Below are 7,525 nucleotides of genomic sequence, written 5' to 3' on the forward strand. Positions count from 1 at the left end.
GAAGAAGAAGAAATGACAAAGATGACAACTTTTTCTTTATTTTATTTTATTACCAAAAAAAGTCACCTAATGTCCACCAAATTTGACTTTTTAACTTTCTTGTCCCCTATAGCTGACCATCACTCCCCAAATGGCCTATTTGCACTTTAAAGACCTGAAATTTTGTTTCTCTAGCTATTTAACATATTTGCGTAGTAAAACAAAACTTTTTCCCTTTATGCGATTTAGTCTTTTTTCGCAATTAAGTTCGCAAACATTAAAATCAATTCACCAAAATTTTCATGCACTCATATAATCATGCTATAACACAAGAAATAATATTAAAATAATTTCTCAACCTCAGATTTGTGGTTTTGGAACCACTGTTTCGACTAAGCCCTATTTTGGGATATTACAGGATTCTTCGATACCACATTTTTGTTAAGCTTACTCGTAATGTCGATTTCAATATCCATAGCACCAATCACATACTCATAATAGTAATAAAGCATTAAAAATTCACTTTGTAACACCCCTATCCCGTAACCGTCGCCGGAATAGGTAAGGGGCATTACCGGACTTGTAACTCATGTCAGAACAGTAAAATTTTGAACTTTTTCTTGAAATAAAGATCATTCATTTAAATAAGTACTAAGCACAGCCAGGGACAAAATTTAAACTTCTCTAAGTAAACATTCAAAGATGCCATTTTCGCATGGCTTATATACATTAACCAAAATATTCTTCCGCCACTAGTCTATTCTATACATGCCATAAGATAATCCAAAACATAGCAGTACCAAGCAGTGGATAGTGATAGTGTGACAAGTTGCTGACGATCCCCGAGCAAAAGGCCAAATTCAACAATCTATAAAACAGGGAAACATAACAACAGAGTAAGCTTTTATAAGCTTAGTAAGTCTTAAGCAAATTAAAAAAAAACCTCTTGAACTCAAATATAACCAATTTGTTTATTTGATTCATATATATATCATTTCATTTCATATCTATAGTTACCCTCATCGGTCAAGTCAAAATGTATATCTCCCAATATCCTATAATATTTCTCCATAACTGTATACCCACATATTCATATGGCATTTTCATATTTGCTTTCCACTTTACAATCATGATTTAATTCTGATGGATCTAACATGTACAAGTATTTATCACATACCTGACCAACCAAATTAAAGTCGATCTTACGAATTCTCATATAACCTCTTTCTAGGTATACTGCCCTTTTTGGCTGAATATACACAATTACGTAATACACAATAAGCAGATAAATTCTCACTTGATGGTGATCTCTTATAAACATACGTACATTACATATTTTCACCTAACTTTTCACATAGACCAAATGCGCAATAATCATAGAAACAGTCTTATTGTTTTACTCACATATGCATCACATAACAACCTTGTGATTTAATTCAAATCAAGCTTAAATATAAGCTCAGAACACATACCTGTCCAACCTAACGCATTGAACGTATTTATTAACAATTGTTACTGTGAAGTCATATAATCTTACGCTTTACTCGAATCATCAGTGAGACCTTTAGCTCGAATAATCCCCACACGTAGTCATCGGGTCTTACCAGGAATATATTTCCAAGTTTCATGTACATTTAATCCCATGTTACAACATTCACATCGAATATCATATTTGTAATTCATTTGCCTCATCAAATATCTACTAATACACACCTTTCACAATTTGTTATTCGGCCACAATATATATACACATCTCATACATATTTCACATTAGCCATTTGGCTTTACCACATATGCATGGCTCATACATATTTCACATTAGCCTTTCGGCTTTACCACATATATATACCTTGTACATCAATTTCATCATAACAAAATTGACTAGGTATACTAGTCATTTACGGCTTATAGCCTCACTTTAATACGGATCCGGTACTTTGATTAAAATTTTAATTGATAGTTTATAAGCAACTCAAACAGTTTTATCAATGTTTAGTACTTAATCACAAATTCACTACAAGCTGTTTTTCCCGAGCAACAGTCACTAAATCATTTATAACTAGAGCTACGAAACTCCAAATCAAGTGCCGTTAATTTTTCCTGAAAATAGACTCATATATATTTTATCCATAAAATTTTCATAATTTTTGGTTTGGAAAATCAATACCAGATTTTTCTTAAAATTTTCCCTTGTTTCACTGTTTGACTAGTCTGACCATTCTTCACTACGAATCAAAATTCTCATTGTACAGAATTCAAAATATATTCTTGTTTATTTCATTTGAAACTAGACTCATTAAGGAGTCTAAGCATATAAACTTCATCTTATAACCATTTTTGTACAATTTATAATGATTTTACAAAAACAGAACAGGGGATCTAGAAGTCATTTTGACCCTGTCCCACATCACTTCAAATATCTTATTATAGGAAATTCTTTTGCTTACACGGTTTCTTTTATAAGAAACTAGACTTATTAAGCTTTAATTACATAATTTATTCAACTTATAACTCATCTCCCAAAATTTATGGTGATTTTCCAAAATCACATTACTGCCGCTATGCCAAGCAGATTTATTACCAATTCACTATTTCACACATACCTTGCATGCATGTTATTTAAACATGCATATCACAAATCAATCATCACATACCTATAATTTCACTTAAGCATAAACTTCGTTTCATCATTTTTAAACAAAAACATTACTCAATATTATCCAAATTCACATTCGGCCATAATACACACAACATGTTAACCGATTTTCCCACTTAGCATCTAATGCACATGCATGCTCACAGATACACATCATCGAGTTCTCACTAAAGACATTTCATTTCTATACAAATAAATCATGCATCATAATTTAAATATTTACATAATTTCATATATCCAGTACTCACCTACCTTTTGTATTAAAATTTGATATCAATGTCGCTGATTTTCATTTAATTTACCGTACAAGATCATGCAACATGATAGCTCAATTTTAAGTACATGAGTTCTTGTCCTGTTTGAAACGGTACAACGACTCTAGTGTATAGACGGTTTGAATATCAGACACATTTAACCTACCTAAACAAAACACTCCAGCGTGCATTTGAACATGTTAAATTCTGGCATGCATTCGGACACTTAAAAATTCAGCATACATTCGAACATTAAAATTTCACTAGCTGACAGCAAATAATTTTCAAACAATTCAGTTCCTTACATCCTTTCAGGAAATGCTTATTTCCTTAGCTTCAACCAATAATAATGGGACATTACTAAAACTGAAATTTGAAAATGTAAATCCCAAATTAAACTGTTTTAACCTCCAAAAGTTAATAACTCTTCAAACATAAACCGAACAGTAATGCATGTTAATTTCAACCATCTTTATATTTTGCTTATTACCACAAAACAGGACATTGATTAACCAACATTTTATCTTAATTAGAGCAGCAACAGATCAATTACACCAGGATTTATTGCACGATAAACTACAACAATTACATGCTGGAATTATCAGCCTTCAACAGCAGGTTTCAACACCAACTTATACATTTATTTATCATCTCTTCTTCACTTCTAACACCAGTATTTTGGTAACAACTAACATGTATTTTAACTATTAACTTTGCTTAACAGTCCTTGAATCTGCGTTTTACCTGCATGTATTAAACACAGTATAAACATGGAAATTTTTCAAAGTTCCATTGCAACGACTTACTGAACAGCAGCTGAACCTATTCTTGAGCAGTTTCTTTCCCCTTCTTGCTGCCACCTTCAGCGAGTTTCTTAAGGAACCAGCTCCTAAGTGAGCTCAAAAATTAAACATGCAGCAGCCCTCTTCTTCCCTCTCTATTCAAACAGCCTCTTAATCTAGCAATCTCCTTAGCTGAAAATTTTAACAACCCAAGGAAATTTCTTTTCCCCTCTTTCCTAGCTACGGCAATGGAGAAATAAACCAACTTTTGTTTCTCCTCCCACTAACACATTATTTTTAATACCCATACTCTTTTATTCATCTTTAATTCATTTAATACATTTTTTTATTACATATTTCTCACCACTAATAAATATAATAATATTAAACCATGCATATAATGTCCATACTTATGAGCTTGGCCGGCCACTAGCATTAAAAGTGGCAAATTGGCATGCAAACCTACTTATTTGCATCATTCAATAATTAATCACTTAAAATAAGCCACACATATATTCAAAGCTTCTCACATAAGTCCTTTTTATTTAGAAACACATTCAATTTGACAAAAATCAAAGCATTCAAATTTCACACATGCATGATCACATATTTTAGACATAAAATATTATATTCAATTATTTCTGCGACTCGATTTAGCGGTCCCGAAACCACTTCCCGACTAGGGTCAGAATAGGTCTGTTACACACTTCATATCAAAGCAATAGAAATATGACATAACATCTCATATGAACTTACCATACATGCAATACTAAAGCATTTAAAGTATGGCACATGTCATATTTGCAAATGAACTTACCTCGGTACAAAATGATAGAAACGAGTTTAATCCTCATAAACCTTATTTTTCCCCCGATCAAGACCCGAATCACGTTTTTCTTTATCTATAATGCCAAATTCAACTTCCTCAATACATACATTTCTCATATCGACCCATAACATATACTTTGTAAAATTACCTTTTTACCCCTAACTTTTCACTTATTTACACTTTAGTCCCTAGCTCGTAAAATGCAATGCATGAATTTCTTGGTTATCCGATTCGTATTCTAACTCATATTAGCCCACATTTTTCTTTATTTCACATTTCTACTACTCATTTTTACACCTTTTACAAACAAGTCCTTTTTAGGTGTTTTCACTAAAAATCACTTAGCAAAAGATGTTTATCACACATCAAACATTCATATTCCTCCATTAAACATTAAAATACAACCATGTCACACATGGTTCAAATTTTATACATGAACCCTAGCTCAAATTAATGGTAGAAATAGCTAGATTGATTGATGACAACTTCAAAAATGTAAAGAACATTAAAAACGGTACTAGGATACACTTACTTTTGAGCTTGAAAGATGAAAAAAACCTAGCTATGGTGACCCTTGGAATTTTGACACAAGCAAGAAGATGGAAAAAGTTTGCTTTCTTTTTCCCTTTTTATTCTTCTATTTACCAAATGAAAAAAATGCCCTTAAGGCCTTTCTTTCAAATTTTTCCTATTCATGCCTATTTTTGTCTAAAATTTTAGAACTTGGTCAAATTGCTATTTAAGGACCTCTAATTAATAATCCATAGCAATTTCATACCTAAAGCTTCTAGAACTCAAGTTTTGCAACTTATTCAATTTAGTCCCTAACTTCAAATTGGACACTTTAGGCATAAAATTTCTTCATAAAAATTTTACACAAACATGCATTCATATCATGGATCATTAAATAATCATAAAATAATTATTTCTACTTTGGATTTGTGGCCTCAAAATAACTGTTCCAACTAGACCCTAATCCGTGATGTTACACATTATTTCAAGCATTTAATAGATATGAGCTTCAAGTACATACTTGTACCATCTCGAAAGAAATTTACACATAATGTCATCTTTGACATAATCGTGAACCACTCGAAATAATAATGTCGGATACTCGGGATTCTTGTACACTAAGTGCCACATATGTATCTCGTTCCTAACCCGATTAAATTGCAGGTTGCATAACAACTCTAACAAGCTTTGTTATCTGCATAGTTTTTAGATTTGTGTGATTAAATTGTTTCAAACCTAACACGTCTCTATTACCTCACACGAATGTTAAGAAAACCTTAGTAAATAAGGATCAGTAAAATGCATATTTACTAAGGAAAGGATTCCGAAAGGAGCTAAAGTGGTTTCGAAACTCATGAAAGATCGAGTTGCCATAGAATATTTTTTTCGAATGTTATTAAGCTTGTTGGTAATAAGTTGAGTTTAGTTAAAGTAATTGTCCTAGTTTATTTATGTTATAATTGTTGCAAATTGTGTTTAATTTTGTTAAAATCTATTCCATTCATATAGTTTGCATACTTAGGGTAATTTACATTAGGGATCATTGCATTTAGTTTAATATATTTAATTTTAATAATCACTTTTCAACCATATTGTGTTTTTATTTACTAAGTTGTTAGTCTAATTTTACAATAAAGTGATTTAATGCAAATACAATCCCTGTGGGGATGATAACTCGATACTTACTTATTACTTAATAACGACTGTGTACACTTGCACAAACCTACACGTTACATGTTTTTGGTGCCGTTGCCAGGGATTGTTAACTGTTGCCATAGTCATTTTTTTGTGAAATTATTTACTTCCAATTTGGTTTATTTCTATCATTACTAACTTATTCTTTTTAATTTTGTGATTTTCTTTTTAGGTGTTTATGAGCATAGATCAAATTATCGATTTACTCCCTGTAGACCTTAAAATTGAGCAAACTTTTAGACAAAAAAGACTTGAATGAATAGCTCAAAGACAAGTCGAGATGGACCTTGGAAATCAGAATTGGGACCAAGGTAATGAAGCCGGTCGTGTACGAAATCCCATCCTCATTGCTGATGATAGTGATCGATGCATCAGACAATATGTTGTGCCACTTTTTAGTGAGTTAAATCCACGAATTAGAAGGCCAGGTATTGAGGCAACCCAATTTGAATTGAAACCAGTGATGTTTCTAATGCTCCAAATGGTGGGCCAATTTAATGGTATGCCCACGGAAGATCCACATCTCCACCTTTGATTGTTTATAGAGGTCAGTGATTCATTCAAGATAGCTGGTGTGATTGACGACGCACTAAGGTTGAAGTTGTTTCCGTACTTGTTACAAGATCGAGCACGAGCATGGCACAATTCATTGCCACCAAGTTCCATATCTACATGGCAAGAATTAGCAGAAAGATTTTTGGTTAAGTATTTCCCACCTAGAAAAATTGTTAAGTTGAGGAACGAGATCACAACTTTCCAACAATTAGATGATGAGTCCTTGTATGAGGCTTGTGAGTGATTCAAGGAGATACTTCGTAAGTGTCCTCATCATGGGATTCCTCATTATATCCAGTTGGACACATTCTATAATGGTCTCAATGCACATACAAGATTGATGGTAGATGCTTATGCAAATGGTGCAATTTTGTCTAAGTCTTATAATGAGGCTTATGAGATCATCCAGAGGATCGCGAGTAATAACTATCAATGGTCAACAAATCAAACAACTCTAGGAAGAAACGTAGTCAGAGTTCATGAAAGTGATACCCTCGATTCGTTATCAGCTTAGGTATCGTCTATTTCCTCTATGCTAAAACAGTTTACCACTAATAGTGTTAATAATTTTACAGCTCAGCCACCAAGTCCGTTTGAAGTAGTTTCCTGTGTGTACTGTGGGAACGGTCATTCTTTTTAGAATTGTCCATCAAATCCTGAGTCAATGTACTATATGGGGAACCAACATCAAAATAGAAGTGGAAAGGACCCCAGTCCAACTCCTACAATCTTTCATGGTGTAATCATCCTAATTTTCTTGAAG

At 32.7% G+C, this 7,525-nt stretch overlaps 1 non-coding gene across 1 annotated transcript; it reads right to left on the minus strand.

Annotated features, from left to right (window-relative positions):
* Positions 1-6,937: 6,937 nt before the first annotated feature.
* Positions 6,938-7,044, minus strand: LOC121210324 (small nucleolar RNA R71). Its single transcript, XR_005905438.1, has one exon. It is a non-coding gene; the product is annotated as a small nucleolar RNA R71 (small nucleolar RNA).
* Between the last annotated feature and the right edge of the window lie 481 nt (positions 7,045-7,525).

The sequence above is a fragment of the Gossypium hirsutum genome, chromosome A11 (assembly GCF_007990345.1).
Source record: "Gossypium hirsutum isolate 1008001.06 chromosome A11, Gossypium_hirsutum_v2.1, whole genome shotgun sequence".
NCBI classification, from domain to species: domain Eukaryota; kingdom Viridiplantae; phylum Streptophyta; class Magnoliopsida; order Malvales; family Malvaceae; genus Gossypium; species Gossypium hirsutum.